Below are 26238 nucleotides of genomic sequence, written 5' to 3' on the forward strand. Positions count from 1 at the left end.
GGCTGCGTCTATGTCATGTTCCTTTCTAGTATTGTCAATTCCATTTGCTAATTCCTCTCATAATCCCACCAGCTGGAAATCATGATAAAGGGATAAGTTTCATTCCGGTATTATCTTCATTTTCTGTCACTTAATGTCAGGGGAGTGATAATAAAATCCTTAATCCCATTCCAATGGTTTTGCTCTTGGTAACCAAACAAGGGATTGGGGTTTTCGTCTATCTTGAACCCTCATCGACCTCATGTTTTGGTCGTACCCAGAAGATCATTATCTCATTTTTGTAGAGAATCCAAAAGTTAACTTGCCTGATGCATTTTGCTTGTCTTTGTGACCCTGAATAAGGGAAAGTGTCTCTTATTGTCATTTTTATCAACAAAGCAACAAGACTCATTTGGCTAAGAGTTGCATCTATAATATGCGTCATGTGATTTCTTTCTTAGTAGAGAAATGTCACGATGTTCATAAAGTGATATCTTGCTAAGACATTTAAAAAAGCAATACAGAACTATTGAAGAGATAATAATGTTCTGTGTTATTCAATTAGAAAAGGGTTACATATATATATATATGCTCAACTCTACTAGAACAATTTACTATTCTACCCTAATACTTTCCAACACTTCCCCTCAAGTTGGGATGTAGATATCAAACAATCCCAACTTGTTACATAAGAAATTCACTCTATTTCCTTGTAGAGATTTAGTAAAGATGTCTGCGAATTGATCCTCCGTCTTCGTGTGTTGAAGAATAATCTCTCTTTTCTGAACTTTTTCTCGCACAAAATGACAATCAACCTCAGTGTGCTTCGTTCGGTAATGGAAGACAGGATTAGATGCAATATCCATAGCGGATTGATTATCACAGTATAATATCGATGGATTTGACGGTGACATTCCAATCTCTGATAGTAACATCCTCAACCATATTAATTCACCTATCACATGTGCCATAGCTCGATATTCAGCTTCAGCGCTTGATCGGGAAACTACATGTGTTTCTTGCTCTTCCACGCAACTAAATTACCTCCAAGAAACACACAGTATCATGACGTAGATCTTCTATCTATAGGACATCCAACATAATCAGCATAAGAGAATCCTATAGTGTTTAGATGACCATAATTCTTAAACAGTAATCCTTTGCCTAGCGTTCCCTTCAAATATTTGACAATTCGAAGTGCGGCATGCCAATGAGTAGTATGAGGAGAATTCATGAACTGACTTACTACACTAACAGCAAATGATATATTAGGTCTCGTGACGGTAAGATAGTTCAACTTACCCACTAATCTCCGATATTTCGTTGTATCATGCAATAATTCTCCATGCTCTGCATCAAGTTTTACATTAGGTTCCATAGGGGTATCAACTGGTTTTGCTTCGAGATATCCAACCTCACCAAGAATATCCAGTACATACTTTCGTTGCGATAAATTGATACCGGCATGTGAGTAGGCTACTTCAATACCAAGAAAATATCGAAGACGTCCCATATCTTTAGTACTGAATTTTGTATGCAGAAATTGCTTAAGCTTTTGAATACCATCTGAATCACTGCCAGTAATGATTATGTCATCCACATATACAACTAGAAGGATACAACCAGCTGAAGAGATAGAGCTGAAAACTAAATGATCTACCTTGCACCGCTTTAATCCAAATTTGATAATTGCATCATTAAATTTACCAAACCAAGCACGAAGAGATTGTTTAAGTCCATATAAAAGCTTTGTACAAACGACACACCACATTCTCCCCCGGAGCAACAAGCCCAAGTGGTTGCTCTATGTAGACCTCCTCAGCCAGATCACCATGTAAAAAAGCATTTTTCACATCCAACTGATGTAGTAGCTAGCCAAATCGTGCAGCCAATGAGATAAATACACGAACCGATGGAATTTTGCCACCGGAGAGAAAGTGTCATCATAGTCAACACCATAAGTCTGAGTATACCCCTTCGCAACTAACCGTCCCTTCAATCGATTAAGAGTGCCATCCGAGTGAACCTTAACAGTAAATACCCAACGACAACCAACAGATTTCTTACCAGTAGGTAATGGAGTAAGCTTCCAAGTTCGATTGTCAATTAGTGCCTTCATTTCATCTTCCATTGCACGACGCCATCCCGGATGAGCAAGAGCTTCAGCAACACTGCTAGGTACAGAAACAGAGGACAACGACGAGGCAAAGGCAGAGAAAGTAGGAGACAAATAATTATAGGATAGAAAATTGGAAATAGGATGATGTGTGCGAATATAATCAGTAAGACCAGAATAAGGGGCATAACGATCGACATGACGATTAACACGAGCGTGTACCATTACGAGAAGCAATGGGAAGATCAGGATCAGAGGCTGGTATTGTAACTGATGAGGGAACAGATGAATCAGGTGCTGGTAAAGACTGTACTGTCATAGGAGGGACTGCACTACGCCGATGATAGGTGCGGTCAGCAAACTGAAATCCTGTGGTTGTAGCTGGAGAAAGTGAAGGAGGTGGAATCGTCGGTATGACACAACCATCACCATCACCACTCTGTGGAAACCGCAGGTGAAGTAAAATATGGCTGGTCTTCAAAGAACGTCAAATCAGCGGACACGAACATACGACGGTGAGTAGGGCTATAACATTTATATCCCTTCTGAGTCTGAGAGTATCCCACAAAGACACATTTTTTGCACGAGGATCCAGTTTATCAAGATCTGGAGTAAAAGAATATACAAAACAGACACACCCAAAGACTCGAAGAGGCAAAGGAAAGGGAGGACGATTTGGATGTAAAGTAGAGAATGGTGTCTTCCCCTGGAGAACAGAAGTTGGAAGCCTATTAATTAAATAACATGCTGTAAGAACAACATGCCCCCAAAAATGTTTAGGTAGATGCATTTGAAACATAAGGCAACAAGCAACATCAAGAAGATGTCGATTTTTACGTTCAGCGACTCCATTTTGCTGTGGAGTGTATGAGCAGGAAGTCTGATGAATAATACCATGAGAATCAAGAAATGGCTGGAAACCAGCAGTTGCAGCAAGATATTCTCTAGCATTATCTGACCGTAAATATTTGACAGAGATATGATATTGATTCAATACTTTAAAATAGAACAATCGAAAGAAATGAAAAATCTTCGTACGGTCTTTTATTAAAAATAACCAAGTTATTCGGGAAAAATCATCCACGAATGTAACAAAATATCTGAATCCGGAAACATTAGACACACGACAAGGACCCCAAACATCTGAGTGAACCAGTTCAAATGGATTAGACACACGACTCTGAATACGGGAAGGAAAAGAGACTCTACGATGTTTACCAAACTGACAAGTTTCACACTGAAAAGAACTCACAGACTTAGACTCGGGAAATAAACGCCAAAGTATGTTCGGTGGTGGGTGACTAGCACGACAATGCATCCTATATATATCGGTAGATGTATGCTTTACAGCTGCAGCAGCTAACACCTTCTTGTCAAGATAGTACAGACCATTTGATTCATGTCCCCCACCAATCATATGTCCAATCCTCAGATCTTGAAAGAAACAATGGGAAGAGGAAAAGGTTACGGAACAATTCAATTCTTTAGTTAATGAGCTACCAGAAATTAAATTATAAGGAGATTGGGATAGGTGAAGGACATATGGCAAAGAAAGAGAGGGACTCAAATGAACAACTCCTGTACCAGTAACCTGAGATTGTGAACCATTTGCTAATGTAATCGAGTTTGACAATACAGGAGATGTAGAATGAAAAGAAGACAATAGATTAGAGTTACCAGTCATGTGATTGGTAGCTCCAGAGTCTATAACCCAGGAATCAGACACTGCAGAAAACAAACAAGATGAACTACCTTTGGAGGTGTGTGCTAGAGTTGCAGTAGGAGCTGAAGATCCTGTCACCTGTTGAGAACGGACCAACGTATCATATTCAGCACGTGTCAATGTGATTGAATCACCTGTATTTCGTACAGTTGTCGAAATTGGTGGAGTCGATGAGGAAGAAGCAAGAGAATTCTCAACTTCTGCATAGGCAGCAAAGGTTGGTTTGAGCTTTGGGTGAAGTGTATAATAATAAGCTTCTGTATGTTCGACTCTTTGACAATGATGACAATAGCGTGATCCGCGACCATTCCCAGAACTAAGGGCACCACGAGTACCAACTCCTCCATCAAGGCCTCCACGGCCTACATTATGAACAAAACCGCATCCACGACCTCGACCTCCACGTCCACTAGGGCCATGGGAAATCATAGCGCTCATCTCTAAAGCCGGGGTGGAAGAAATCTTCTCGGTGACTGTAGAACGAAGGGCCTGGGAGAAGACTTCATCCATAGTAGGAAGAGAGCTCTGAGATGTAATATGTTGACGAAGAGATGAATACTCAGGCCCCAATGACTTGTGGTATAATATCACTCTCAAATCTTCTTGGCGTTTGGCCAAAATAGCTGGATCATTCGAGGCAGGAAGGTAAGTAACCAATCGCTGGCAAAGGGTCATGAACTTAGCATAGTGATCAGATAAGGAGTGATCTCCACGTTTAATATCAAACAAAGCTTCCCATGTGTCACATACCCGTGTCATATTATTCTGCCCAGAATATAGCAATGCACATTTCTCCCATACTGCCTTAGCAGATTCACACTGAATAAAATGAGGACTGACCTTAGGGTCCATGCTATTCCATAAAAGAGTTCATATCATTGCATCTCCTACAATCCAATCGTCAGCTTTACTCTTGTCTGACGGTGCCGTAGATGTAAGATAGTCAAGTTGCTTGGTGGCAGTAAGATAGACTTCAACCGCTTTAGACCACGATGGATAATTAGTTCCATCCAACTTGACAGATGTTAATTGAAAATGACCAAAAAGTGATCCAGAAGTTGATTCATAATTCGCCATCAGTGAATAATGAATGTGATTGAACCCCCACAAAAAATATGAACGTCACGGTAATCAATACTTAAATCCAGTAATCTCCAAATAACCACAAAGTAATAGCTAAGAAATAGGGTTCAATCCAATCACCACCAAAGTTCACTGAAACTTCATAAAATCATCTAATTGATACGCAGCACCAGCACATATATGTTGTATTCCCTCGCAAATGAAGCTGTTGAATTTCAACATAAGTCCTCTATTTTCACAAGCACACGGCTTTGACGAAGCTTCGTAAAATCAACCAACAATTCTACTTGTTAAAGTAACATAAGTCTGACCCTTGCGTTAGAAATTTCACCATCGCACGGCGTGACATCAACATTTGAATACATAGGACCAAAAACTCAAAAATTCTTCTTTTCAAGAATCATTATCAGATAACATGCCTCAACCTCAGCCTCATTTTCATTTGATTGTGTTCCTCGGAACTTACCGGAACACTTGCCGCCTCAGAACTGGTTGAACTTCATCAAATTTGAGTTCAGCAAGGCATGGCAATGCTTAATCTGAACTGTGCAAGGCTGGACGACACTGGAATGAATTAAACATCGTCGGTTCTGGTCGATTTGGGCTGAGCGACACCAGGCGACTATAATGGGACGTCGATTTGGTGAATCAGTGGACAAATCAACGCCAGAATTGAGTCGTGAGTGTCGCAAAAGTCCTCACTCATGGAAGTCGCGAGCGTCGTTCCTCGCTGGAATTGCGAGTGTCGTCGCTCCTTGTGGAATTTGCGAGCATCATTCCTTGCTGTAATTTCGAGCGTCGTCGCTCCTTGTGGAATTTGCGAGCGTCGTTCCTTGCTGTAATTTCGAGCGTCGTCGCTCCTTGTGGAATTTGCGAGCGTCGTCGCTCCTCGCGGGAGTCGCGAGAATTGCGTCTCTCCTCACAGGTCGCAGGGGTCGTGAGAGTCCTCAGCTTCTAACTCTTACTCACCGTTGGCAACAGTGGCTTCTCCGGTGACGCAAAAGCTTCTCCGGTGAAGCAAAAGTGGCCTCTGGCAATTAGGGTAAAAGATTAGGGTTTTTTTTTTTATTATCTCCGGCTCTGATACCATGTTAAAGAGATAATAATGTTTTGTGTTATTCAATTAGAAAAAGGGTTACATATATATATATATATATATATATATGCTCAACCCTACTAGAACAATTTACTATTCTACCCTTATACTCTCCAATAAGAACTAAAAAAGGAATAGATCAAATATCGAATTAGTGGAATAAAGAAAACTAAAATTATAGGGAATTAATTGAGAAAAAAAATACATTGCCAAGTGCTCTGGTACTCAGTCACAACAAAATCATTGGAATGAACACCTTTGAGTTGACTCAAAACCATAAAGGGATGAAAGACAACGTGAATCAAGTATAAAGGTCGAGTTGTGTTCAAGTCCCCTGCTAGAATGTGTGATTCTCGACTTTCCTATATAGATGTTTCAGAGGTAAATTAGTCTTCGTACGATAAATCCAGGAAATAGCACTGCATAGAATTGGATGTCATTTTTCACTCCACAATTTGCTGAGTGCTCTTTGTAGCTTTCTTGTCAAAACAGCGGGCCTCTTCTACCTAGTCAATATTCATTACCAGTTGGCTCATGGTCTTGTGGGATGGTTAGATTAAAGGATTTTAGCTGTATAGTTTGTCTTGGTGTGATATATTTTGGTTATAGATTGAGGAACAATTATTGTCAAGAAGGCATATGTATGACATTTCAAGAATCGGTTAGAAAAGGAAATAGTAACTTATAGTCAGGACTCAGGGAGCTTGTTCAAGACTTACTCCAATAATTGTTAACAGAAATTAAGATATTTTGTTTCGCCTCATTGAGATAGAGATAGGAAAAGAGAGATTTCATTGCTCGTGCATCACTCATATTGCATAATAGCATATCTTTCCATGGCACCGGTACTTAAAAGTAGGGCTGAAATTACTATTACGTGTTACAGATAATTTCTTTAGCCGACTACATGTTATAGATTCATAGGCTTAGTTAATGCTAGGAGTCAATTATCATTCTACATACTATAGATGTTGGGATTTATCCTTTTGTTGCGCTAGTTCCGTTCTCTTTCCAATTTTTTTTTTGGCTCTTTTAGTGGTGATGGATGTGTGACCGAAACAACTGAGTAGCCACTGTTTGAAAAATCAATGTCTCGTGATTGGCAGCTCTTTCTTGGCCCAGAGACAGACTAGCAGCTCAGCTGGTGGTTCAAGTTTTGTTAAAGGGTTAATACCACGAAAAATCATAAATTGATATAGTTGTGATAATTTTACCCCAAACTATTTTTTTAACCATAAAAAACCCAAAACTGGTACACTTGTGACAAATTTACCCCGAACTATTTTTTTGACCACAAAAAACCCCGGACTGGTATACTTGTGATAATTTTACCGCAATTAATTTTTTTTTATATTATTTTTATTTTTTCAAATTTTTTTATCATTTTTTTTATTTTCTTTTTTTCCTTCATCTTCAATTTCTGGCCGGTTCGGCGACTAGCCAAAGGCGGAAGTCGGCGAGGTCGGCCCCGCCGGCCGCTGGCGAGGCTCGACCCTGCCGGCTGCTGGGCGAGGCCGACCTCGCCAGCGGCCGGCGAGTTCGAGCCTCACCCTGCAACGGCGAGGTCGGCCTCGCCCAGCGCTAGCGAGGTTGAGCCTCGCCAGCGGCCGACGGGGTCGACCCCTCGCCAGCGGCCGACGGGGTCGACCCCTCGCCAGCGGCCGACGGGGTCGACCCCTCGCCAGATCTAGCGAGGCTCGAACTTGCGGGCCGCCGGCGAGGTCGGCCTCGCCCAGCGCCGGGGAGGTCGAGCCTCGCCAATAGCCGGCAGGGCCGAGCCCTCGCCAGATCTGGCGAGGCTCGACCTCGCCGGCGCTGGGCGAGGTTGAGCCTCGCCCAATCTAGCGAGGGCTCGGCCCCGCCGGCTTCCGCCTCTGGCCCATCACCGGTCCGGCGACCGGCCGGAAATTAAAGATGAAGAAGATTAAGGAAAAAAAGAAAAGAAAAGAAAAGAAAAAAAGAAAAAAATAAATAAAAAAATAAAAATAATATTAAAAAATTAGTTGGGGTAAAATTGTCATAAGTATACCAGTTTGGGATTTTTGGTGGTCAAAAAAATAGTTTGGGGTAAATTTATCACAAGTGTATCAGTTTGGGGTTTTTTGTGGTAAAAAAAAATAGTTTGGGGTAAAATTGTCGTAACTGTATCAGTTTAGGGTTTTTCGTGGTATTAACCCTTTGTTAAAATATCATTAATTCTTTTAGCGATTGCGATGCTTGTCATGCTAACGAAAGGAGTGCCAAGCACACGTCAAAACCCTTTTTGTTGCAAATAACGCCTAGACATATACTTTAATATTAGTAATCGTAGGCTTCTGCTGGGGAGTAATAAATATTTGATTGGCTTGATAACTCTAGAAAAAATCTAATTGCCTCAGTTTGACCGGTTAAACCGGGTCAATACCATTTCAAAACGCTTCCGCCCATACACGGTCACTGGTCTAGTGGGATATGACTTTGGATCGGTTCATGGTTCAACAGGTTGAATTGATTGGTTCATTATGGGTTTGAGAACAATTAATACGAAAGGGTTGTTTCATTATTTGTGGTATACTTTTAATTTTTTATATTATCGTAACTGAATATCTGAAGAATATCATTCTTTTGTAGGGCAAGTTCATGATGACATAATGAAGCAATTAGAAGAAAGTGTACACCTCGCAGACAGGTGAATGGTGAGATCACACATTTAGATGGTTTTGGAACTTCGCTATCATTATTCATTTTGGTAATGATAGTCACTAACAATTTTCACTTATGGCCATTTGATGTTGTTCCAGATTTCAATAGTTAACAATCCGAATGCTTCGGGAATTAAAAGTCTGATTTACTTTCCCTGTAAAGTCCCATAGCTGTGTGGGCTCTTTCATAAATGTTGTTAATTCAACGATAAGTTTTTTCTAGCAAAATAGCTGATGAACAGAGTTCATGGCGTGAATTGTAGGATTTATGGATACTCTCATTTATTAGTCAAAATTAACTGCGATTTCTATCTAGGATCTTTCTTTCTCCACTTTCCAGGCGATCTGGTGGAGTTTATTATTTACTTAGTTATCCTCTGCCACACTATTTTAATCACTCTTTTGCAATAGTTTTTCATTCCCTTAATCGAGCATTAGCACACGGTGTTTGTGTAAATTTGAGCGGGTGGCTCTTCCTTGCCTGCATGATTTAATATGAATCTTCCTACTTACCAATAATTAGTTCGTAAATCGAGTATTACCACACGGTGTGTGCGTGTAAATTTGAGTGGGTGGCTCCTCCTTGCCTGCATGATGTAATATGAATATTGCAACTTACCGAGAATTAGTCGGCTTTTGAGCGACGGTCATTTATTGTTGGCTTAGAACTGAGAACTTGAAATCCTGGCTTACCTTGGCTTTTCCTTGTTAAATCTGTTTTCTTTCTTCTTCTCTGCCACATTTTTTTCCTGTCGAGAGGTTGAGGGCACCGTTTCGTCAGAAAGTTTTTAAAGATATTTGCATATACTGAACCATTTGAGTAGCATAAATTCTTCAGAGACACAAATCATATATAATGGAGTAGCATAAATTTTTGAGAGACACAAATCAAATATAATGGAGCCCTTAACTCTCTTCTCCCTTTCTATGAAAGGAAATGCAAAAGAAACTACCGACTTTGAAATGCAGTTCGGAATATGATCTTCCCAGCATAAGGGCTGAGCCTGTAGCTTCCAGTCAAGAAATTAACATACATTGATGACCAATTAGTTTGTGATGTTTTGGGCAGGTATCTACTTCTTTCTATATCGAGAACAGATAAATTTGGTGAATTTTGATTCCATCTTATGGCCTCTTTGATTTGGTCTTGAACTTAGTATCTGTTCTTCTGCATGATCTTCCACTCGACCTTCTACCGTGCTTATGCAAATATGGTCAAAAATCGATTATGTCGGTTGTTTTAGGAACCAGCCTCTTCATTGCCCTCATATTGTTGGTCTTTTCATTTACGACACGCAAGGAAATGAGTGCCAAAAGGATACAGCACCTAGACGTGTTAGCCACCCTGCATGTGTGGATACATTGTCAAGTTAATGGGCCTGTCTGGAATCTATATGGAAAACATAGAGAAAACCTTGATGCAAAATGCCTTTGTACAGTCGGGATTTCATTGGTTCTGCTCAGTAGGATGAACTCGTTTTAGTATTAATAAATTAGTATTTTCAGTCTAGTCAGGTTCATTTAAATACTAATTTTGTTTGTCACAAATTCAAATGTTGACTCTCTATGGAAAAAGTTTAGGGCTGGATAATTTGACAGATTCTGACTAGGCTCTTTATATGCCTTCTTTCTTATTTTAAGATTGGATCCTCATTTCCTCAAAATCTCTCTACAGGTTGTGCTTTGCATCTATATGGCCTTGCTTTTGATGCTGGTGTCCTTTGAGCTGTATAATGTTGATTATCGTTGGTTAATCATCATGGATCACCAACATTTGCATGACTAATGGAAGCTACAAATGGATTTTGGCTAGGCTTTGTGAACTAGCAGATGAAAAAGTGTTAAAAGACTCATTCTGAAGCAAGAGCTGGTGAACCAGTTTCCTCCCCTTCACCTCCATGCTAAGAAAATGTCTTCATGAAGGCCTGTATTTCGTTGTCGTACTGGCAATAGTCGAATGTGGCATCTCTTACTGCTGCTGATCGTACTGACTGCTGCCAATCATGTGATGGAGTGAGATCACCCTTTGCAACCTCAAGGAAGCGGGAATTGGATTTTAATTTTTTTCGTTGGGATCGTCATAATTGTGCTATTTTTTTGGAAAAAGTCGAAGGCATTTGATCAAAGAACTTTTGATGCTTCCAAAGTTTTCATTGGTGAAATTCAGCTATACAACCTGAGGTTCAAAGATTCCTCTAGGTGTAACAGAAAGGAGACTCGCTTTTTTCTTTTGTGAAATTCCAGATACATATGTAAATACATCAGATACTTAGTTCAATTTAGGCAGATGCCCTTTTGGAAATTATCATGGAATTCGCATGGGATTTTTGTGGAATTCTGCTTAAGACCTTTTGTGATTGTTAGTTAAAACCAAAGGGAAATGTTCGTGTTTTATTAGGTGCTGAGTTGTACCTTTTCTGGGGGGTCATTTGTGCATTGCTCTGGCCGAAAATTTGTGCTTTGACTGGTGAAAGGAGCGAGACAGCAAAGGCTGGTAATTTTCCATCCCTCAGCCAGATGGAGCTGGAGGGCAAGGCAGAACAATTTCCTGGAGGGCAAGAGCGTTTGGTTTCCTGGGCCATCAGAGCAGAGTCAAAATGAAAATTAGAAGGCAAACCTGGCCGAATTGATTGGGTCCTGTAGGTGCAAGGTGGTCTTTCGGTCACACTTTGCGCATACGAGTTTTCACTTTTCAAGATATGCTTGATTCCTCAGGATACGGATCGTCTTAAAGATCTAGAGAGATGAAAATGTTTGATGGATCCTGCCTGCGTAAGCCAAATAAAGTCGCGCAGTTGGTGTGTGGTCTTGTTAGTCTGCATAGACACCAAAGGCTAGTAATGAAGTATTCTTATAGCCTATTTCTGCCACAAACGAAGAAAGGTTCAAGAAAAAGGCCTGTTATAGGCCTCATTAGGGAGTTGCAGCACCAAGTTTGTACTCTGTCGCATGTACACCATAATCGGCATTTTTTTTTCTTGCCACGGTTTCATGTTGAATTTTATATTAATCTCCAAGGATAAGGATGTCTCCTTCTCACACTGGTTCTTTACTACGTCTTCGGAAAATTTTCAACTATTTGTCTCAAAGATTCACCTCATAACTACTATTGAATAAAACCAGTATAAGTACATGGAAATTTATTCCACAACAAGCTACATATACATCACCTCGCTCATAAAAAGGTTTCTCACAAAGGAGGAACTGTTATAAGCAAGCCAGAAACATACAACCTACTTCACAAGAAGATAAAAGAAAAAGCTCAGTTTCGGGAGACTCCTGATGCAGTTCCACATTTAGGAATCGTACGTAATGTCAGGACCCGAGAAACTAGAACATATGCAGAATACATGCACGGCTGTCACTGCTAATAAGTCGCTTGGCTGACGAAAGTATTTTCTGCATGTCTCTGAAACTGCCTTCAGAAAGCAATCTTCTTCTTGGTAGGAGAGCCTTGAATCATCTGTAACTTTAGCTGCGCTCTCTCTGAAAAGGCCACAGTGATGAATGTATTCTTCGTAGTAAGCAATCAGTCAATAGCGAGCATCATCTGGACGGATATTTACGTCCCGAGTAAAAAAAGGTACAAGGGTGGTTATGAACAGAGCAGCTGCTGGCCTATGAGATACTGATTATGGCGATTATAAGACAAACGTTTTTAGGTTAGCACGAGGTTTAGAGGAAAATAGAGATTCCATTTGCCTGATCAACACTTCGAGAAGAAAAAGCATGGGAGAAGCACTGAACATAATGCTGAAAAAACATAAAAGCAACATATTCTAGGTAGAGATTTCTTCTGAAAGTAGATAGGTCCCTAAAATGCATCGCTTTAGCTCGTCGTGATAATGCATTATCCTCCTTAGCTCCAGGTGTCCCGGCATCTTCATTAGTGCTTGTGAAACCAGGCACAAGTTCCGCCAATTTCAACATAGGGAACAAGGTCCATCTTGCTGAGCTCTCATTTTTTAATCTTCCGGTTCACCGTTGCAACAGAGGACAACTAGAGATGTGCAGCTGCTGAAGCTAGGGAAACAGGCCAGCTTTGGAAAAGAAGCATGGGGCAGTTGAAGACATTCACATACTAAAGGGAGGAAAGTTATTGAAAACCTATGGAAGATAGATATATCAGCTTCGGATGATCTCAGACAGTCAAGCTTGTCAAAGAGGCAGGAAGCAGCAGAAGCGATCCCTTTCTCACCGGCTGGAGGCACCAAATCTGGACATTTCCGACCCTGAGTTCTCCAAGGACTTTGAGTTGTGCCAACCCCATTGAAAAGAAGCTCAAATATTGTGATATCCTTACTCCAGAGTAAGGTTAAGTTTGTGGGGTGACCTTTTGATGGAAAAGTTGACAACCCTGCACATTTAATCATCCATAATTGTCGAAGAGAAGTGAGGTTGTACATGTGATTGGGCAGCGTATTGAGTTTATTGCAGTCATATATCCAGAGCTCCCTAAGGCTAGAGGTAGGAAACCCTCCTTCAACCAAGTAAGCATGCATGGGAAAAAATAACATTCTTTTCCTAATAAAATACTTAATGAAAAGGCCAAGAAAAAAAAAAGAGAAATGAGAAAAATAAAAAGAGGGGAACGAAGAAAGTAAATTTTAAGCGTAAACAGAGAGAGAAACAGGATAACAGAACAGCTCCTCTTATCTGATCATCTTCCCCTTCGTATCGACACTCGATACTCCCACTCTCTCAATGCCAAACACTACACCCAGAGAAAAAAAAATGGCGTCTTGCGCAACGCCGTCGTCGGTAGCCGTAGCGCGCTCGTTGTCCTCCTCGTTGTCCGCAGCTCAGGAGCTCACTCTCTCTCTCCTCTCCTTCAAGAACCCCCGCTCGTGCTTCCTCTCTCCTCCTTTGATTCTCAACTCTCTTAATTTTTGCTGCTTGAATGATTCCAGAATCCACAACAACTCCGGACGCGGTGGCTCTCTCAGCCTTGTGGTGACCGCCATCGCCGCCGAGGCCGAGGTAGCTGAGGAGGAATGCAAAGAAGGAGCTACTGTAGCCACCGTCACCGTGGGTCCGCCCAAGAGAGGCAATCCGCCCAAGAAAGGCACAGCCACTTCGCCTCTCAAGAGGGACAGAGTACGTAGTGTGTTCTTTGCTTGTGTCGAATTGTGAGGTTACTGTCTTAGTTCAATCGTTCAATTCTTTTTTATTGTGTTATCATCGTTTGTCTTTTTCCTTTTTCCTTTTTAATCTCTGATTTTTGTTGTTGGATAGTTGGAAAAATCAAGTAGTGATTTTTATGAGAAGTACGACTTGGTTTTTTTAAGTTTCTCTTCTGAAATTCTCGGAGCTCTTTCTCATGATTTACAATAAGATCTACCTATACCTTGACACCTGGTATAAGTCCGAATTGCGGAGATTGAGTCGTGTTCATATAGTTGCTCTTCTCAAAGTTTTAACAAGCATTCCGTCATCGTTCCTTCTTCTCGCTTGCCCTGGTTAATTTACATCTTTTAAATGCCAGACTAGGTCGAAGAGATTCTTGGAAATTCAGAAACTTAGAGAAAATAAAAAGGAGTATGACCTGAATACGGCAATTTCCTTGCTGAAAGAGACAGCTAGTGGCAAGTTTGTCGAAACTGCTGAAGCCCATATCTGGCTGAACATCGACCCTAAGTACAATGATCAACAGGTGAGGGCGACTGTGAGTTTCTCTTGCTTGCTTCATACGTTGAACTCATGTTTACTTCAGTTAGATATTCCTCATAGTCCAATAATCTCTGTCTCTAGGTGAACTTACCCAAAGGAACTGGACAGGCTGTCAAAGTGGCTGCGCTTACGCAAGGTGGTAGCTCAATCCTCAGTATCATTTTGCTTATTAAGCCGACTCATGCTTTGATGAATGATGGTGAACTCAGAACTGCTATCATATTATCCACTTGTCATCTGAACCGCGTATCAAGCTTTGGCTTGGAAGTAAACATACTTGATGAATTTTCACTGGACAGCAACATAGTCAGTGTTGCTTTGACTCATCATGGAGGTGTCGATTATCTGTAGGTGAAAAGTTCGATGAGGCAAAGAATGCAGGAGCAGATTGGTTGGAGGAGAGGACTTGATAGAACAGATCAAAGGAGGATTCATGGATTTTGACAAATTAATTGCTTCCCCAGATATGATTGCCAAGGTACTTCTCTGCTTTTTATATGACTGGTTATTTGTTTATCCAAAGTTCTGCTTCCATGTGCTTGAAGTAACTTCTAAATCTTGTCCGAGGAAGAACTGTGAAGAAACATGTCTTCTCCCTCTGATAAGTTGTTCTGACAAGTTGCAAATCTTTGATAAGCATATAATTTCGCATTGGTACTGGTGGCTCATCTCATATTATACATCATGATGATGGTTCGGGTGAAATTCAACTTTTAAGGGCTGTGTGTGTGTGTGTGTGTGTTTGTGTCAACATTTCTCAGGATTTGGTAGATTCATTTGGAAGCTGTTACTAAGCTGATTAGAGAACCCGCAGAAAAATAACGAGAGAAAAGAAGGAAGAGAGAAGAAAAAGAGAGGAGAAGAAGAGAGAAAGAAAGAGATTGTAAAATCCAAGAAAGGGGCTCTTGGTTTCTGTGTGTAACAGAAACCCTACACCCATCACGATATATTTATATTAAATATGAATTGTATATGACCATAATGCCCTTATATATGTAAAAAAGGAATAAAACCTAGAAAATAAAAAATAATTCTACTCTAACACTCCCCCTCAAGCTGGAGCATATAGGTCACCCATGCCTAGCTTGGAACAACCAGCAACAAAGGCAGGACGAAACAACGCTTTAGTGAACATATCAGCAAACTGATCTCTAGAGGCAACGTAAGGAGTGGCAACCAACTTCTGCTTCACAGCATCACGAACAAAGTGACAGTCAACTTCTATATGCTTAGTTCGCTCTTGAAAAACAGGATTTCCAGCAATATAAATAGCTGCCTGATTATCACACATCATATCAATAGGATGATTAATAGAAAATCCAAGCTCCTGGAGAAGAGATTTCAACCACAGCAATTCAGCCACAGTTTGTGCCATAGCACGATATTCAGCCTCCGCACTAGATCTGGCAATGGTAGTCTGTTTTTTGCTTCTCCAAGTAACCAAATTACCACCAAGAAAGGTGCAATACCCAGTCGTAGACCGCCGATCACACTTTGACCCAGCCCAATCAGCATCAGAATAGCCAACTAAGGTGGAAGAACCATTCGGTTTATAAATCAGTCCCTTACCAGGAGAGCCTTTAAGATATCGAAGAATGCGACAAACAGCATCCCAATGAGCCTTCTTGGGTGATTCCATAAACTGACTCACCACACTAACAGCAAAAGAAATATCGGGACGTGTAACAGTAAGATAAATTAGTTTCCCAACTAGACGCCGATACCGATGTTTATCTTCAGTATCATCTCCATCATCAACTCCAAACTTTTGATTTGGATCCATAGGAGTATCAACTGGCTTGGAAGCTAGTGTACCAGTCTCAGATAAAAGATCAAGAACATACTTTCGCTGAGACAAATTAATACCTTTCCTACTTCGTAAAACTTCAATACCTAGAAAATACCTAAGAGCTCCCAAGTCTTTAATCTGAAATTGCTGTTGAAGAAAAGATTTAACCTCAGAAATTCCGGTCGCATCACTACCAGAGACGATTATATCATCCACATAAACAACAAGAATGACCACTCCCGACTCCTTCTTGCGAACAAAAACAGAATGATCAGAATAACATTGGTGAAAACCACACTTGGAAATCACTGAACTGAATTTCTCAAACCATGCTCTAGGAGATTGTTTCAACCCATAAATGGCTTTATGTAGCCGGCATACTTTACTGCGATCCTCCCCCTGGGCAACATACCCAGGAGGTTGCTCCATATATACTTCTTCAGACAAATCACCATAAAGAAAAGCATTCTTGACATCCAATTGATATAATGGCCAATCAAAATTCACAGCAAGAGAAATAATAACACGAACAGAATTGAGACGTGCCACGGGGGAAAAAGTCTCAAAATAATCCACTCCATAAGTTTGAGTAAAACCTTTAGCAACGAGCCGAGCTTTGAGACGCTCAACTGAGCCATCCGGGTTATACTTGATAGTGTACACCCAACGACACTTCACCACATCTTTCCCAAGAGGAAGATCAACCAAAGACCACGTTTGGCGGGACACCAAAGCTTCCATTTCTACATCCATAGCTCTCTTCCACTCGAGATGAGACAAGGCCTCAGTGGTAGAAGTAGGAATTGTGTGAGTATGTAATGATAGAGCAAAGTCATGTAATGGAGAAGGAAGATGTGAAAGAGACACATAACGCTCGATAGGGTAAGCAAAAGAGGATTTTTGTGTACAAGAACGAGTACCTTTGCGAAGGGCAATCGGAAGATCGTCCGGACCAGGAGACAAGGAGGGAGATTGAACGGAGGGCACGGAAGAGCTGGAGACCGGTGGTGCCGTAGACTGCTTTCGCCGCTGATATACCTGCAAGGGAGGAGGTACGGAAGGACTAACAGAATCTAAGGGAATAAGTTGTGGAATAGGAGGATCAGCTACAATGTCAGTTGAAAACTCTTTACCCTCAGTAGAATAGTATGGTGTGCCCTCGAAAAAAGTAACGTCAGCACTGACATATTGAGCACAAGTCATAGGATCATAACACCGATATCCCTTTTGAGTACGTGAATACCCGAGAAAAACACATTTAGTAGCACGAGGGGATAGTTTATCAGCACCAGGTCGTAGATTATGGACAAAGCAGACACACCCAAAGACACGCGGGGTAAGAGGAAATAACGGCTTGTCAGGAAATACAATACTGATTGGTGACTGTTGATTGAGGACAGTGGAAGGCATACGATTTATAAGGTAACAAGCAGTAAGGACAGCATCACTCCAAAATGATTTTGGGACATGCATATGTAACAAGAGTGAACGAGCAACTTCTAGAAGGTGACGGTTCTTTCTCTCGGCCACACCATTCTGCTGAGGGGTATAAGTACAACTTGTTTGATGTATAATGCCAAGACTAGAACAAAACAAAGAAATTGATTTTTGTGAGTATTCTAGAGCATTATCTGTTCGCAAAATTTTAAGGGATGTATTAAACTGATTAGTAACTTCACGATGAAATAATTGAAAAACATGTAAAAATTCAGAACGATCATGAAGCATATAGAGCCATGTTAGACGAGAATAATCATCCACAAAAGTAACAAAGTACTTAAAACCATTTCTATTAGCAACACGGGAAGGTCCCCAGATGTCTGAATGAACAAGTTCTAATAAAGTAGATGCACGAGAATCACTACGACTAGGAAAAGAACTACGATGATGTTTCCCAAGTTCACAAGCCTCACACTCGAGTAGAAATTGATTTACACTCGGGAATTATTTGCTGTAACTTAAATAAAGATAAATGCCCTAAACGGGAATGCCATAATAGGGGGGTAATAGGACTAGCAGCTAGACCATTGGAGTCAGCAGTGGAGACACCATCCAGATAATAAAGTCCATCATGTTCATGCCCTCCACCAATCTTCTTCTTTGTCTGAAGGTCCTGAAAAATGCAATAGGAGGGGTAAAATGTAACAGAACAACTAAGATTTTTAGTTAACTGACTAACAGATAACAAATTCAAAGGAAGTTGGGGAACATGTAAAACGGAGGACAAGGATAAGGAGGGTGTAAGTGAAACAGCCCCTGATCCAACCACTTGAGTAGAGGAACCATTAGCTAGAATAACTTCAGGTGAAGGACTAGAGTTATGGTGGGAAGAAAATAATTCTTGCTTACCGGTCATATGACTAGAAGCTCCCGAGTCAATGACCCAAGAGGTGCCAGGAGACAAAGTAGAGAAAAAGGCCATGTTACCTGTACGTGCAAGAGTGGCAGTAGATGAGAAATTGGAAGCCTCCAGTTGTTGGACACGCTTGATGAGTTGTGCGACCGTATCATCCCGAGACGCGGACTCAGAAGAACTACCCCCACTTGGGATAGATGGATTCGTGTTGCCGTAAGACACATTTCCAGCACTCCCTTCAGCCATAGCAGCATTTGCAGTAACTAATCGCTGAGCCCACTCAGGCTTGCCATGCTTGGCCCAACATGTGTCAACAATATGACCAGATTTGCCGCAGTATATACACTGACGGCTATCTCGATCAGAATTTTGTCCACTACGTCCACCACCACGACCGCGACCTCCCCCTAAACCACGACCTCTATTAGAAAATCCACCACGACCACGAACACCACTACTAGCCACAAATGCTGAATTATCTTTAGATGATGTAGAAGACGGAGGGACAATGCGCTGAATCCGACAAAATGCTTCATTCATAGAAGGAACTCTCTCTCCAGCAAGAAGCTGACTCTTCATAGGCTGTAAGTCAGCATTCAAGCCTGATAAAAACTTGGCCACCTGAAATTCAGCTCGTTGTGTCTTTAGTGTCTCAAGATTAGTAGTGATGGGCTGATAAAGATTAAGTTCTTCCCACATGCCTTTCAAAGCACTATAATACTCTCCAAGAGACTTGTCCCCCTGTTTAAAATTAAAGATCTTCTCATAGAGCTCATAGACATGTTTTTGTCTTGTGAGTAACTCTCCATAAGATCATCCCACACTCCCTTGGCAGTTGTGTGGAACATGACATTAGCAGCAATGGATGGTTCCATGCTATTCCATAACCACACCAAAAGTGTATCATTCTCTCTCATCCAGTCACTATAGTCTTTAGAGTTTTCAGCAGGGGGTTCTGTAGTAAGATAATTAAGTTTCCCTTTGGCATTAATATAAACCTTCACAGCTTGAGCCCATAGCAAGTAATTGGAGGATCCATTCAATTTAATGGTGGTAATCTGAACATTGACACTGTCCGTAGAAGACTTAGTGCCATTCATGGTGAAAATCTCAATATAAATATATCTACCACCGATCAAAAAGGCCGAAACTTCAGTGCAAGAAATAAAACAGCAATACCAACATATAATCAGATGCGACTGGCTCCATCAATCAAACAAAGGGATGCTGAAATTTTATAAATATAGGCTGCATAATCAACGAAATACCCTGATCCTTGAATCTGCTGATCAGGAAGTGTTGTAATCCATTGTCACAAACAGAACCTGATAAATCTGATTTCTCCTGATCTTATATGTATCGGGACTTGAAGAGAAAATAGGTAAAAATTGTAGCTTTAGGTGGCTACGCACCAGAGAAGGAATAGGGTTATTAGGGGACTCTCAAACCAGCAATAGGACCAGGGAATCAGGTAGTCAAACCGTGCTCTGATACCATGTTACTAAGCTGATTAGAGAACCCGCAGAAAAATAACGAGAGAAAAGAAGGAAGAGAGAAGAAAAAGAGAGGAGAAGAAGAGAGAAAGAAAGAGATTGTAAAATCCAAGAAAGGGGCTCTTGGTTTCTGTGTGTAACAGAAACCCTACACCCATCACGATATATTTATATTAAATATGAATTGTATATGACCATAATGCCCTTATATATGTAAAAAAGGAATAAAACCTAGAAAATAAAAAATAATTCTACTCTAACAGAAGCTAAAGTAGAAATTGCCTTTCTCTGATAGTGTTTTAGCCGGTCTTATTTGATATGCCTGCAAAATATTCCTGTGCAATTGGTTAAGAAAGAAACTGAAGGTTTATCTAGCTGATCTTTAACTGTTGACTTTTGCTCGTGGTCTTCTTGTTGAACTACTTTCAGGAAGTCGCTATCTATGCACATATCCGAGCTATAAGATTTCGGGTTTGTATTTTCATAAAGTGTTTACCGTGTGTCAGGTTGCCAGTTTAGGAAAGCTTCTGGGACCACGAGGACTCATGCCTCAGGTATAGTCGAACAGGCAAATATCCATGCTTTTTCCTTCTTCAGTGGATGCATCAGATGTACTACTTAGTTCATTTGTTATTCTGCAAACTCTGTCAAGAGGAAGTCCATAAAACATGTAATTGCTTGATTTATTAATGAGATATAGAAAGTCAAAGTTGTGGTGCATTCTATGATCTATGGATGGCAGTTAAGAGAGTAGCCGCAAGGCTAGTATATGTGGCATTGTTGGTTCTTTTAATTAGCTGAAACGTAATTATACAGGCTTCGTGATAGGTAGGAGCAATGACTTTGCCGAATTGTTATTTCAGGCTATTGCAGAATTTAAGCAGGGGAAAGTTGAATTCAGAGCGGACAAGACTGGGATTGTTCACATACCTTTCGGAAAAGTCGACTTTCCCAGAGAAGACCTTGTGAATTTTCTTGCCGCAGTAGTATGTTCTCATGCTCCTATAAGATGAGTTGTTTCGTCATCATGCCGATAGTATACTAAGACTGCGCATGGCAACCATTCTGTGCTCGAAAATAATTTCTAAGCATTTGAAGGCGTTTGGTAACTGCTCAAAATTTTTGTTCTTAGAATAGAAAAAGAACAAAAATGCGTTTGGTAACTACACGAAATTTCTTTTTATTAATAATATTTTAATAATATTTTGAATTTTTTAATATTTATTTCTTTTATTTCTCTTTTTTTTTCATTTCTTTCCCCTTCCTTTCTTGGCCGGTCGGCAACCGGCCACAGGCCAAGGCCGGCGAGGGTGTCGCGGCCCTCGCCGGTGGCGACAGCGAGGTCGGCCTCGCCTTGGCTGGGTGAGGCCGCGAGCCGCCCTCGCCGGCCCTAGCTCGGCGACTGGCGACGGTCGCCGGTGGTCGGTGGGTGGCGGGGCCGAAGAACAATAACAACCAAAAAAAAGAAAAAAAATCAAGAAGAATCAGTTCTGAAAAAATTATTCTAGAATCAAGAAATTACTTTTTTTTTTATTCTTGATTCTGTTTTAAAACTGATTCTGGGCACAATTTTGCAAAAAATTGTCCTCGGGCACAAAAAATTTAACAAACGGATTTCTGTTCCCAAATTGATTCTGGGAACAAAAGAACAAAATCAATCACTATTTGGCAAGTTGCCAAGCATGTCTTAAATATCTGCTGTGTTTCTTCGACAGAAATCTATAGAATCAAACAAGCCATCTGGTGCAAAAGGAGTGTATTGGAAAAGTGCGCACATATGCTCCTCAATGGGGCCATCTATTCGGTTAAACATAAGGGAGATGCTTGATTACAATCTCCCATCAAATGCTTAAACATAAGGCTGTAAATTGTCTTTCCTGGGTCCGTGTTCTTACTTATTTGAGTATTGAGGAATGACATTGTCCATAGAGGGATGGGAAGGTGAGAGAAATCATACGAGGGATTGCATGTCGCAAAGTACATTTCATTGATGGCCTCAAAATAGCTATTTGCTTCTATAGATGGCTGTGGGCATGAGCAAAATACCTAGATGAATTGGGACCTTATTCTCCGTGCTTGCACCTTAAATTAAGGTGATATACCAGCATGTTGTACAGGTGCTTTTTCATGGTTAAAGGGTTTTATTTTATGGAAGTCAATAAACGGCAAGATTAGCAGTATATGAATTTTATTGGGTACTTCGGAATGTGACGTCCAAGAGAAGAGAAAAACCCATGCACATTATGTGCAGAAAACCCTTATGTCTGCCTTTGGCAATTTCAAACATGGCAAGCCAGCAAAATATGGCAATTCTCACAGTAAGTTTCACTTCATGGGGTGATTTGTCTTCCGTAGACGATGTAGACTCCAAGATTGATTGATAAGATCATTATCTACTTATTTTTTTGATAAAAATGTAAGCATCATTTATGAGACGACGTACATAAGCTTAGGGACATTCCCCAGCAAGGAGTCTTCATATATAAGCCAATATTACATTTGTCTTAGAGGGTCTAAAGTTTTTGTAGTGCGTCCTTTGACAAGTTTACGAATTTTAGCCAAGATGTTGATGGCATCGATTGACTTGTGTTAAAAATGTCTATAATTACGCTTTATCCAAATGCAATAGATGGTCACTAGGAAAGATACCTTGAAAAGCCTTAACACCAAATCCTTGCCAAGATCATTATCTACTTCATGGAACAGTAGTGCGTAAAAAGGTAGCCCATCTACGTAAAATACATAGATGAACCACTGAAAATGACTTTTACACCCTCTTGAAGAAAAGTAGTTAGCTTTACGGCTGTGAGTGGTCCTCGTAGACTTCATCCATTCAGAATCCATGATGGAGCCAGAGTAAAGCGGCATTTGGGAAACTTATCATCTCGACTTAGCTGCACTAATCCCTGCTCAATATGCTTTTATCTTTGATCATAGTGCCGGATCAGATGTTTCAGCTTGGACGGTCAATTGAGCAGGAAACATTTTAGGTGCGGATCAGCAAAAGAGAAAAATAAGGCGCAATTAGAAGGAAATTTCGCAAGGTTTTCCCGTTATCCCTTAGATTTGAGACAGTGTTCAACAGGTCTGACTCTTCAGCCGGAGCTCAATGCGGAGGCCAAACCATTATCATTTACTATTTAGATTAGTTGACAATACAATGCCAAGTCATTCAACTACAATCTATACAAAGAACAGAGTGCGGCAATTTGTCACCAAGCAGCAATGTCAATAGCATCCCATGAGAACCAGGGGCACTACTAACTGACATGTTAAATACTATAGTGCCCGTAAATCCAGATGCAACCTTATTTTTCTATACAATAACTAAGAAAACCCTAATGTCCAGCACCAAAACTTAAGAGGCATATTCAACACAAAACTGACATGTAGGCAGAAAATGTCTCACATCACACTACCAAATGTTATTGCATCCATGCAATAAATATTGTAGAGAGATCAATATCAGCATCGACTTTTGCCAACCAAGCCTGTGACTGAACGCCTACACTCACCGCTGCTCCACACTGCATCAGCACAACATAATAAGTAGAGCTTCAACGAGACTTTATAGGTAAAAATGAGAATAAGAGTGCACAAATATCAAACAAAGGGCAAACTAAACATTCTGATAAACAAATGGTGGTGTCTGACCTTTCGAAGGCTGCTCTATCCAAGGCCCATTCATTATATTCAGGATGCTACATGCTTCGCTGTATTCCAAATCCGGTAGCAACTTCGGAGTAAGAAGAAAACACCTGCCCCATTGAACAAATTATTTTATTAGCAACTTCGGAGTAAGAAGAAAACACCTGCACCATTGGACAAACTATTTTATTCCTCTCTCTCTCTCTCTCTCTCTCTCTCTCACTCTCTCTCTCTCTCTCCCCGTGACAAAACCAAACAGAAATGTTTTCTTCCTTGGCAAGGAAATTAACTAATCTTTCATAAGTACAGGCTACCAAACCAAATAGCATTGTCTATTTAATCTTGAACAGAAAAAATCTGTATATGAAAGATATCAAGCATTCTTACTATACTGCATACCATGCTCAAAATTGGACCTTTACATTCCACACATTGGGGGATGAACGGAATCAACAACGTATCTAGGCTTTCCTAATAAATAAATGCGGAAGTTATCTGCATCACTCGTAGGTTTGCTTACTGGGGTGTATTGGGTTGGCTGGCAGATCTGACTAATTGCTGAAACATCTTTCTTTCATTGATAGGGTCCATTCCTGGAAGAACCCAAAGATATCAGAGAAAATGTTCCTAGATATTATTCAAGTCAACAGCTCAAAATTACCAAGAGGTGGCAAAACCTTGATTTATCTCATCAACCACCCTAAATGGGCAGTTAGTCAGGTCTTGAAGGGAAACAAGATAAAGAATAGTTGATACAGAGCGTTCCTGTATTTCAAAAATATGTTACCCACTCCTGTCATGCTTTAAGCAATGAAAAATTAAATCTTTATACTACCAAGTAACCCTCCAGATTGGTGGTGAGCGCTAAGAACTTGAAGTTGTCCAGCTTGCCTGATTTACCATACAAGAGGATTAAGATCAGAATAAACAATGGAAACTGTATATAATAATACCTGTATAAGAGTGACTTAGAAAAGCACTCCGTGTAAGGCAAGAGTAATACAGCGGCTCTATGGCAAGACTGAATAATAGTGCATTCCATGTAGAAACTGGAAAGCAAGTGCTTAAACTGAAGCAGTTTCTTCTTTGGTAACCCATGATTGTAACATATTTCACAGTATGGAAAGACTAAAATATAACTAAAAAATCATGTAAGAGTGACCAGTGCTTTATTTCTGAGTTAAATCGTATCCTTCCGAACTTTGACTCCATAAACCTTTTGTGAAAACCTGAGAAATTACCATTGAAGAAAAAGATAATAATTCTGCTTCCACATTCCATTGATCTCATAATAACTACTCTGTTTCAAGAATCCCACTTAAAGCAAAGAAAGCAATTTGCTCCCATTTGTTGACCAACTGATGGCCGGAACATTGAACATCCTTTGAACTACCAAATTCATTAACATGATAATTACAATCCTCCCATAGAGTCCCAAAGGTCTCCATAAAGATATTTGACGGTGGTAGCATAACTGATCAGGTTGACGATACTCACATTAATAGTTACATCAATTCATTTTCTTGATATAACCCTGAAACTGAAATACGTAATTAACTGAATAGGAATGATTTCGGATAAACTAATTTACTTTGATAGCCCAAAAGCTTAAACTATTAAATAAAGGTAGATTACATGCATATAAAGCTAATATAAACTCCGACGACAAGCAATATGGGATACTTTAACACACCTTCTTACATGCATACAAGACTGCAAACACGTGCAATTGAAAAAAGAAGACACAAGCAAAATAAACCTTGAGGCAGAACTTGACTCTATAACCATGTTAGAAAGTCCAATCCAAAACGATAAACTATTAAATGTAGGGAGGTTGTGTGCATGTAATGCTCATATAAACCCCGTAGAGAAACAATGTGAGATAGTGTAATAAATTTTAAGCCATCGATGGATCATAGAAGCAACTTGTGCCAAAATAGTTTTCAAGTCAGGCACACGCTTCTTCACATTGATCTTGATATTTCCTCGATAAAGATTCCTCTTGTATACAGGCAATAAGTTCATTCAAAAGTCAGTTAAAACATGAAGCAAAGTCGCACAGACTTAATAGAAACTACGGTAAGCTCGAATCCATTTACCTGAATTTCACTTTTATAAGTATTCCTTATAGATCAAAGTCCGAGCCATGCTCATCTGGACAATACCATTGAATAAGCGAGTATGTAATGATTCCAGAAAAAAAAAATCATCATTAGAATCACATACACACCCAATGAAACCTCCCCTGCAACAGCCATCTCTTGGAAATTACGACTAAAAGTTTCATTAATCTGACTCACAATATTTCTCAAGGTAGGCAGCCAATATTCCTGCAGATAGTTTCACATCAGAACTTCTACAGAGAAAATGAACTCATGAGAAAGCTGGTAGAAGCAATCCTGTAGTTAACACATGCATCTTGGACAAAAACCAAATGTTGACAGTGCAAACCGGAAAACAAACAGTTACCCATAATGACAAAAGAAAAGGAAAGAAAAACAACACTGACAGAATTGAAAAAATAATCATAACAAGTAACAGTTAAATGCTTGAAACAATGTTGCACTTGTCTTGTCTTGATGACTGAATGCTTTCAACACTTGT

General features: G+C 40.3%; 2 pseudogenes; one reads left to right on the top strand and one right to left on the bottom strand.

Moving 5' to 3' along the window:
• Positions 1-13339: 13339 nt before the first annotated feature.
• Positions 13340-22100, top strand: LOC115666051 (50S ribosomal protein L1, chloroplastic-like; annotated as a pseudogene).
• Positions 22101-23279: 1179 nt separating this feature from the next.
• LOC115691709 (structural maintenance of chromosomes protein 5-like) overlaps positions 23280-26238 on the bottom strand; it is a 29228-nt pseudogene continuing 26269 nt past the window's right edge.

Source organism: Syzygium oleosum, unplaced genomic scaffold (assembly GCF_021117445.2).
Source record: "Syzygium oleosum isolate NSW1041296 unplaced genomic scaffold, Sole_v2.1 Sole_v2.02, whole genome shotgun sequence".
NCBI classification, from domain to species: Eukaryota; Viridiplantae; Streptophyta; class Magnoliopsida; order Myrtales; family Myrtaceae; genus Syzygium; species Syzygium oleosum.